Raw genomic sequence first — 6,913 nt, forward strand, 5'->3', positions numbered from 1 at the left:
ACATTCACCAATCTACCCCCTCCCCTACCCGGACCGGGCAAAAAAAAAAAAAAAACACTCACACCCAGAAATGTCAAAATGAATCATAATAAATGAATAAAAAGCATTTCCCAGCCTGACAATAAATGACATGCGCGCTTGAGAATCTTTGCAAATAATGTTCCTCAAACAGAAGGCAAGGAGGCATTTACTTTCACAGCCCGACTGTTACGGTGAAGGATGTCTGTCGAGACTTGGGTAGACTAAAAAGTCGAAGCCACAGGTACATCCACAAACCGAATTGAACGACGTCCGTGTAAACTCTCTTGGCTTGTGTTCTCTCTGTCAGCCCCCACAAGAGCAAGCACTGGCAATTCGACTTGCAAACACTTTGGCCATATAGGCAGCAATAGATGCACTTGACACACACTGCTATTTTTAGAAAAGCTGCACTCAAGTGTTAACCACAAGTCAGGGCAGAAATACTACAATCAATAAAATCACTAACAGAGTGAGGGATGATTAAAGGCAGGAATGGAGAGAGCAGGTGAGAGAGCCAGGAGGATGCAAAAGTCAGTGCGAAAGAAAGCCGTGAAAATGTCCAAGCAATCTTGCCAGAAAAGGTTCACAGTGTCGGCACGTTGCAGTGATGTGTCTATTAGAAATATAAAATAGCCGGGAACTGTCTAAAAGTTGCTATTTTTAAGGCCATACAATTTGCGGGTGATTTCGGTTTTTTAGTCTTAACGTACCTTGGTTTATACCCAGAGGCAGGGTGCACCCTAAATCGGTCGCTAGCTGATTGCTAGCCGACTAGAACTTTATTTGAAGTTAATCAAGAGGCACTTTAAAAAGTGTCAGGCGTGTTTTAACTTCCTGTATTTGACATGAATTTGAATGTGGTTGATTCTTAAATAAAGTCACAACCCTGGGTTCGAAAAGGGTGTGCACACTTTTGCAACTACATCATTTCCGTTTTATATCCACATTTTTACTTGCTTTGAAAGCTACGAAAGATGGTCGTGTGTTTATATTCTTACCATACCGCAAAGACTCCATTATCGATATTTGAATGGCAAACTGAAATTCAATAGAAACTATTCGATAGATTCACAATAATAAATGGTTTTCAATGCCGGCTATCTTTTTTTTTTTTTTTTATGCTCTTCATGCCGGAGCTGAGAAATTAAATTCTTACGCTTCGGATATGGGCCAAATGGAGCGGAGAAGTACTGTTAAAGCTTGCATTGAAAAGCAGTCCTGCAGCTTTACCTATCAGGGGACATTAGTAAAACACGTAATATAATGGTGATAATAAAAACAATGTAGCGAGTACCGGATGAATCCTTTTTATGCCTTTAAGCTCAAGTCACGAGGGAGATTTCACAGACAATTGTGAGCCATTAAAAATGTTTGCATGAAGCTCTTTCGGGTAAATGTTGGAGGCTGATCGAGACCCCGGTGTCACATTGGATTGTATTGCTTTTATATCTTTATCGAGTTGGCTGAAAATGTTTATTGAAAGCAGAGAGGCAGCGATTGAGGTGGCCTGACGGCTTAATTATTTTTGTCGCTGCCATCATGTGGCGATTTAATTTGATGTCTTGGGCGAAGCCGACTGCCGCCGTGACTCCGTCGGCTGCTATCAGACGAATTAGGAATAATGAAACTCTAACGAATGTATTTATATTGCTCTCAGTTGCGCTTGTTAAAAGACGTTGGTGTCCATGAAAAATGCGTTGCTGCATCAATCATCAGTGTCAGATGTCAAATATAATAATGGATGTTTACATCTTGGATTCACTGGTAGTGACAAATCAGCTTTGAAAAACATTTTGTTTGGTGGAAATGTTGAGCGGGCCAGTACCGATAGCGATATTAGCTTTAGCTCAAATAATAAATAACAGATTTGACTTATTTCACTGTATCAGTACTCACGAGTGGCCATTTTATATAGAAATCAGGAATTATTGGAACTTCATATTGAGGTTTTCTGTATCGACAGTATAGCGGGATCGGTACTTGGTATCGGTGTCTACTCAAGGACTGAGCGCTTCTACCGGACGGCATTGCGGAAGAAGTGATTCTCCTAAATACACGACGCATTCCCTCGAGAATCTTTCCATTTTAAAACCTAATTCTGAGAATGTTCCTCTATGGCAATTGCTTTGGGTTTTTGTTTTCCCCCTTCTCCATCCCGCTCAACCTGACTACACTTGATGGTGCACTCCTTGCATGTCTTCCTTCCTGCTGCCTCATCAGTTCCGAGGCCGCACTTCTTAGGATCCTGTCAACAGTGCTTTGGTGCTAGAACTGATGGGAGCGGCATGCTCTCCCCTGTTCTCAGCATCAGTCATCTGAACACTTCGCCTCAGGAGGGAAATCGATCTCCTGCCAAGTTCAGACGGGAGCGCACGGAGCGAAAGAGATAGGGAGGACGAGAGGGGGGGAATGTGTCCCCGCGTCTGCGGAGCTTCCTAGGTAGAAAACTGTGATAGATCTTCTGTCAAAGCGAAGAGAGTGTCAGTTAAACATTTTAAAAGATGGCGGCTCTTGAAACTCCAGGCAGGCAGTGTTTCACAAAGTCTAATCACGTAAAAGCAGATGGGGACATACTTGATTATGCACAATAGTTTAAAAATCCAGCCTCAGCTAAACTTCCCTTATCTCCGGTATGGAGACTTGGCGGTTGCTCATCACGGTGAAGAATTATTGGAGGGAAACAGAGAGAGTGAGAGGACATCGGTCAATTACGGTATATGTCAGTATTATTATTTTTTTTTTCCAGAGCACCGCCCATTTGTCTTTGTTGGAGAGCAACTTTTATCATTGCACAGCGGCAAATAAGATACACTTCTGACAAAAATTGTTCTTACGAAGAGATGATACAGAAAGCCATGCTAATTGCTAAGCTAACCTAAGATGACCGTATTTTCCGCACTATAAGGCGCACCTAAAAACCTCCAATTTTCTCAAAAACCGACAGTGCGCCTTATAATCCGGTGCGCCTTATATGTGGACCAATATTGAGCCGATACAGCAGGCGTGTCCAAAGTCTGGCCCGTGGGGCAAATGTCTATATCTTATATATGGACAAAGTTTTAAAATGGGCCACTCATTGAAGGTGTGCCTTATAATCCGGTACGCCTTATAGTGCGGAAAATACGGTAATATGTTTATCACTAAAATGAAGTGTCTAAAAACTTTGAATTTCTTTTCTAGCTCTTGCAGTTCGTATTTATTTTCCACAGCTGTCCTCAAAGTGTGTATAAAAAGACTGTTTTAAAGTGAAGAAGTATTTTTCTCCCTCACTCCTTTGATGGTAAATCTCCATGCAAATATCGAAGGGAGCCTTTATGAGGGAGCGGCTTAAGCGTAATTCTGCCGCCTTGGACCGTGTCGCTGATCTGGCCACCAAAAAAAATCCGTTATGTTCTGGTTCAGACTCAGCCTATTTCTGTCCTACTTTCTATTTGTCGTTTGCTCCTCTCCCTTTTTGTGTTTCATCGTGTCCCTCAAATTTATGGAAATAAATAACTTTTTGATTCGGTTGTTGCACACAATTTGCACATAGTTGCGCATATATTATTCAGACTGTAAAAGATGCGTTTGTGCGGGAGAAAGAATATCCAGAAGCGGAAATAAAATGTAAATTTGATGCCATCACTACCTTGCAAAATGCTGCCTACCATCCGACCATGCCCTGATTCCAAAATTCATACGCCACAGCAGGTGTTGGGAATTTTGCGTGTGAATTTCAAATCCAACTGCTCGTCTTTCTCACCTGATTATGAATATGAAAATGTGAGTGCTTGTGTATATAGACTGTATATTGCCATTGATTTGGGGAATACACAGCAGTGGGACTTACCTGAAAGAAGTGAAGTGAATCCAGGGAAAGATGGCTAATTAACAACCGGCGAGGACTGATGGTCTGAGCAGATTCTCCCGTTTCTGGGGAGTTGAGAGGACAAAGATATAGCTGTCAGGATCCATCCATTTGAGTAATAAGGTGAGCGAGCGCGCAGCGTAATGCACGTCTATGGACAACCTTTTATGTCTCTATCTGTTGGACTTCAGGATCTTAAATGGGCCGGTAATGGGACCAATGTAATTAAAAAGTTTTGAAGCCAACTACTTTTTAAACGAGTCGACTGCGATACGGTTAACGTCATCGATCGAGACTATCATATTGGATGGTAAAAAACGGGCGGGAGTATTATACACGACGTTATATCTTCATAGTGGACCACTTAATTATGCTATTGAAGTAGCAAACACTCTGCCTACCGTTTGTACAACCAATTTTACAAATAATCTTTTCAGAGGAGCTCATTTGATTTTGAATTACCCCCCTCCCCAGCCGCCTAATCAGTATTTTTCTCCAGGCACATTGGCGTAGGAAAAAAGAAGAGCGTATTTTCTGTTTTAATCCCCCTAGCTATGATGTCGAGATACTTGAATCCCCCAAAAATATTTTTTACCGTTAAAAATCTTTTCTTGTCTCGAAACGTGGAGTACACACAGCAGGGGGATAAAACAGCCTTGGGCGACAATATCGAGCGACAAAATATTAATACACAGGGGGCATCGTCGATCAACAGGTAGCGCAGGAGATTGAAAATGTAAGGCCTTGAGGAGATACTCGAAATAAAATGTATACATTAGACAAGATTATGTTAACGCAGAGTATAAATGCAGATTATGAAAGAATGAACAAACATGAATTTGATGTGTCCGGCTAAACAGCCCGAAAGAAAATACGTGTCCCTCATTCGAAGGCTACAGAGCTTCCGAGGCCACACTTGACAAAAAGCCCGTTTTGGAAAAAATCTTGTATTTGTGTGTTTTGCTTCAGAGCACAAAACTAGCATAGTTGGTGTCACAGCAAGCGAGATGAGGTTCAATCATAACTGCTGAATGTCAGAGATGTTTTGGAAGCCTTGGGCGGAAATACAGCACAAGCATCAACTGGCTGTCGTCTGCAGCTTGTTAGGAAACATCCAAAAGATTGACAACAAATCCAAGCGGCACACCAGTTCCAAGCCACAGAATACATTATGTCGTACCAGAGAAGTAAACTTTTTTTTTTTTAGGGAATTTTAAAGGGAAACTGTTAGCTAGCAAAAGCGGGGTTATGGCTGAAGTCAGTTTGTTTTTCTGCCGACTGAAGTGGAATCTTGCAAACTCGGTCAACTTGAATTTAAACTTGAATACATTTTAATTTATCGACTTTTTAACGTTGAGTTCTTTTCCATGTACTGTTCAAACTGCTTCCATGTCTTTCCTCTCAACAGCAAAAAAAACTGATTCCCATTTCCTCGTCTGAGAAGCCAGTGAATGGAGTCCAATCAAGTGCCTGATTTATAAAGCCTGATTTATGAAGGCGTACCGATTTGGTTTTTTTCCGCCACATTTGTGTGAGAACGAGTGAGATGACGAGAGATTCATAGCTAAAGTACTTGTTTTACACCCTTAGAAGCATTTACATGCTTAAAGCCTCGTTCCACTGTGACTTCATATCGCGTCATGGCGTAAGAAGGCACGCACGGATGCAAACTGAAGAGAAAACGACTCACAGATGCGAGGGGGAGCCGTCGTAAATCAAGAATGATTTAGATGTAAAACTGATGTTCGCCCACTTTTACGACCCGCCGTCGCTGAAATACAACGTTGGATTCTTTGCTGTGGGATCCAGTGGGGATGTTCGGGAGAAGCCGCAAAATCTTTTTTGAGTGGCTGAATCTATTTCAAGGCTACTTTGGAAGTTTCAGTGGTGCTAACGAAAGATGGGAACTATTGTGAATTTTGTTTGATTACTTGAAGGGAAAGCTTATTAAGTGGTACAAGGGGCTAAAATATACATACCGTAATCTTCGGACTGTAAGTCGCGTTTTTTTTTTTCATAGTTTGGGTGGGGGGGCGACTTATACTAAGGAGCGACTTATATATGTTTGTTTTTTTCACTTTTTTGGGCATTTTATGGCTGGTGCGACTTATACTCCGGAGCGACTTATAGTCCGAAAATTACAGTACATAAAATATGATCAAGGAATGGCTTGTCTGATCTCATATTGCTTAATTTTAAACAAAATGATATAATTAAAGAGGCGCAGCAGCACAAGGTGGAGCTTAACCCAAACTTTGAAGTGAACTAATTTGATCTTCACGACCCGAGAAAAAACTAAAAATTTCGAGATGCCCCTACTTTTTTGTTTTTTTTAGTTTAATCACATTGGAGTCAAATAATAAAGATAACGTAGCCTTTTTTTTCCTAGCATTTGCATTAGCCGCCTGATGGCTAGCCATAAAGTGGATGCTGTACACTCTAGTCATCAGCAATAAAATGTTTTATTGTTTTAATATACCTTTGGTCAGTCGCCCTTTTTCCGCTTGTGCTTTTTGTGTCTTACCACACCCAAACTCTATCCCTCTTGTATTCTCCCACCCTCGTCCATTTCTTCTCTAATTCCCAGCCTCCCTTTCCCACTCTTTTGTCTTAATGTGTGATCTGTTGCTCCTCAGGGTGAAGTTGTGTGTGTGTGTGGGGGGTGGGGGGTCAGATTGATGGTGTTCAAACTTGGCTGTGGTCAACCAGGGCTTGCTCCCTCCCACAATTCTTTCTATCTCCCCCTCTGTGCATTAATTCCAACGCCATACTTCATCGCCATGCTTTCCTCCATCATTCATCGTTCCTTCCTGTCTCGGGCTAGATCGGTTTCTCACACTGGGTTCCATCCTTTTTCTGTTTTGGGACCTTGGATTTGTTCTTTCCCTGTTTTCCTTCGTCTCTTTTCATGCTTCTGCTCTGTTGTGACCATTTTTCCCTTGGTCATAAAAAGGACGCTGCTAAAAAAAAACGTCGGCCATTTTCTGGACTCCTTCTTATCGTTTGGATTCTGTTGCCCTTAATTGCACCAGCTTTTAAAACTCT

General features: G+C 41.7%; 1 long non-coding RNA gene across 1 annotated transcript in view; it reads right to left on the reverse strand.

The window, feature by feature from the left end:
• LOC133163200 (uncharacterized) overlaps positions 1 to 6,913 on the reverse strand; it is a 58,646-nt gene that overhangs the window by 17,738 nt on the left and 33,995 nt on the right. Inside the window, exon 3 of the long non-coding RNA XR_009716338.1 lies at positions 3,851 to 3,933. This is a non-coding gene — a long non-coding RNA (uncharacterized LOC133163200). The remainder of the gene's footprint in view (positions 1 to 3,850; positions 3,934 to 6,913) is intronic.

This window comes from Syngnathus typhle, linkage group LG12 (genome assembly GCF_033458585.1).
Source record: "Syngnathus typhle isolate RoL2023-S1 ecotype Sweden linkage group LG12, RoL_Styp_1.0, whole genome shotgun sequence".
Lineage (NCBI taxonomy): Eukaryota > Metazoa > Chordata > Actinopteri > Syngnathiformes > Syngnathidae > Syngnathus > Syngnathus typhle.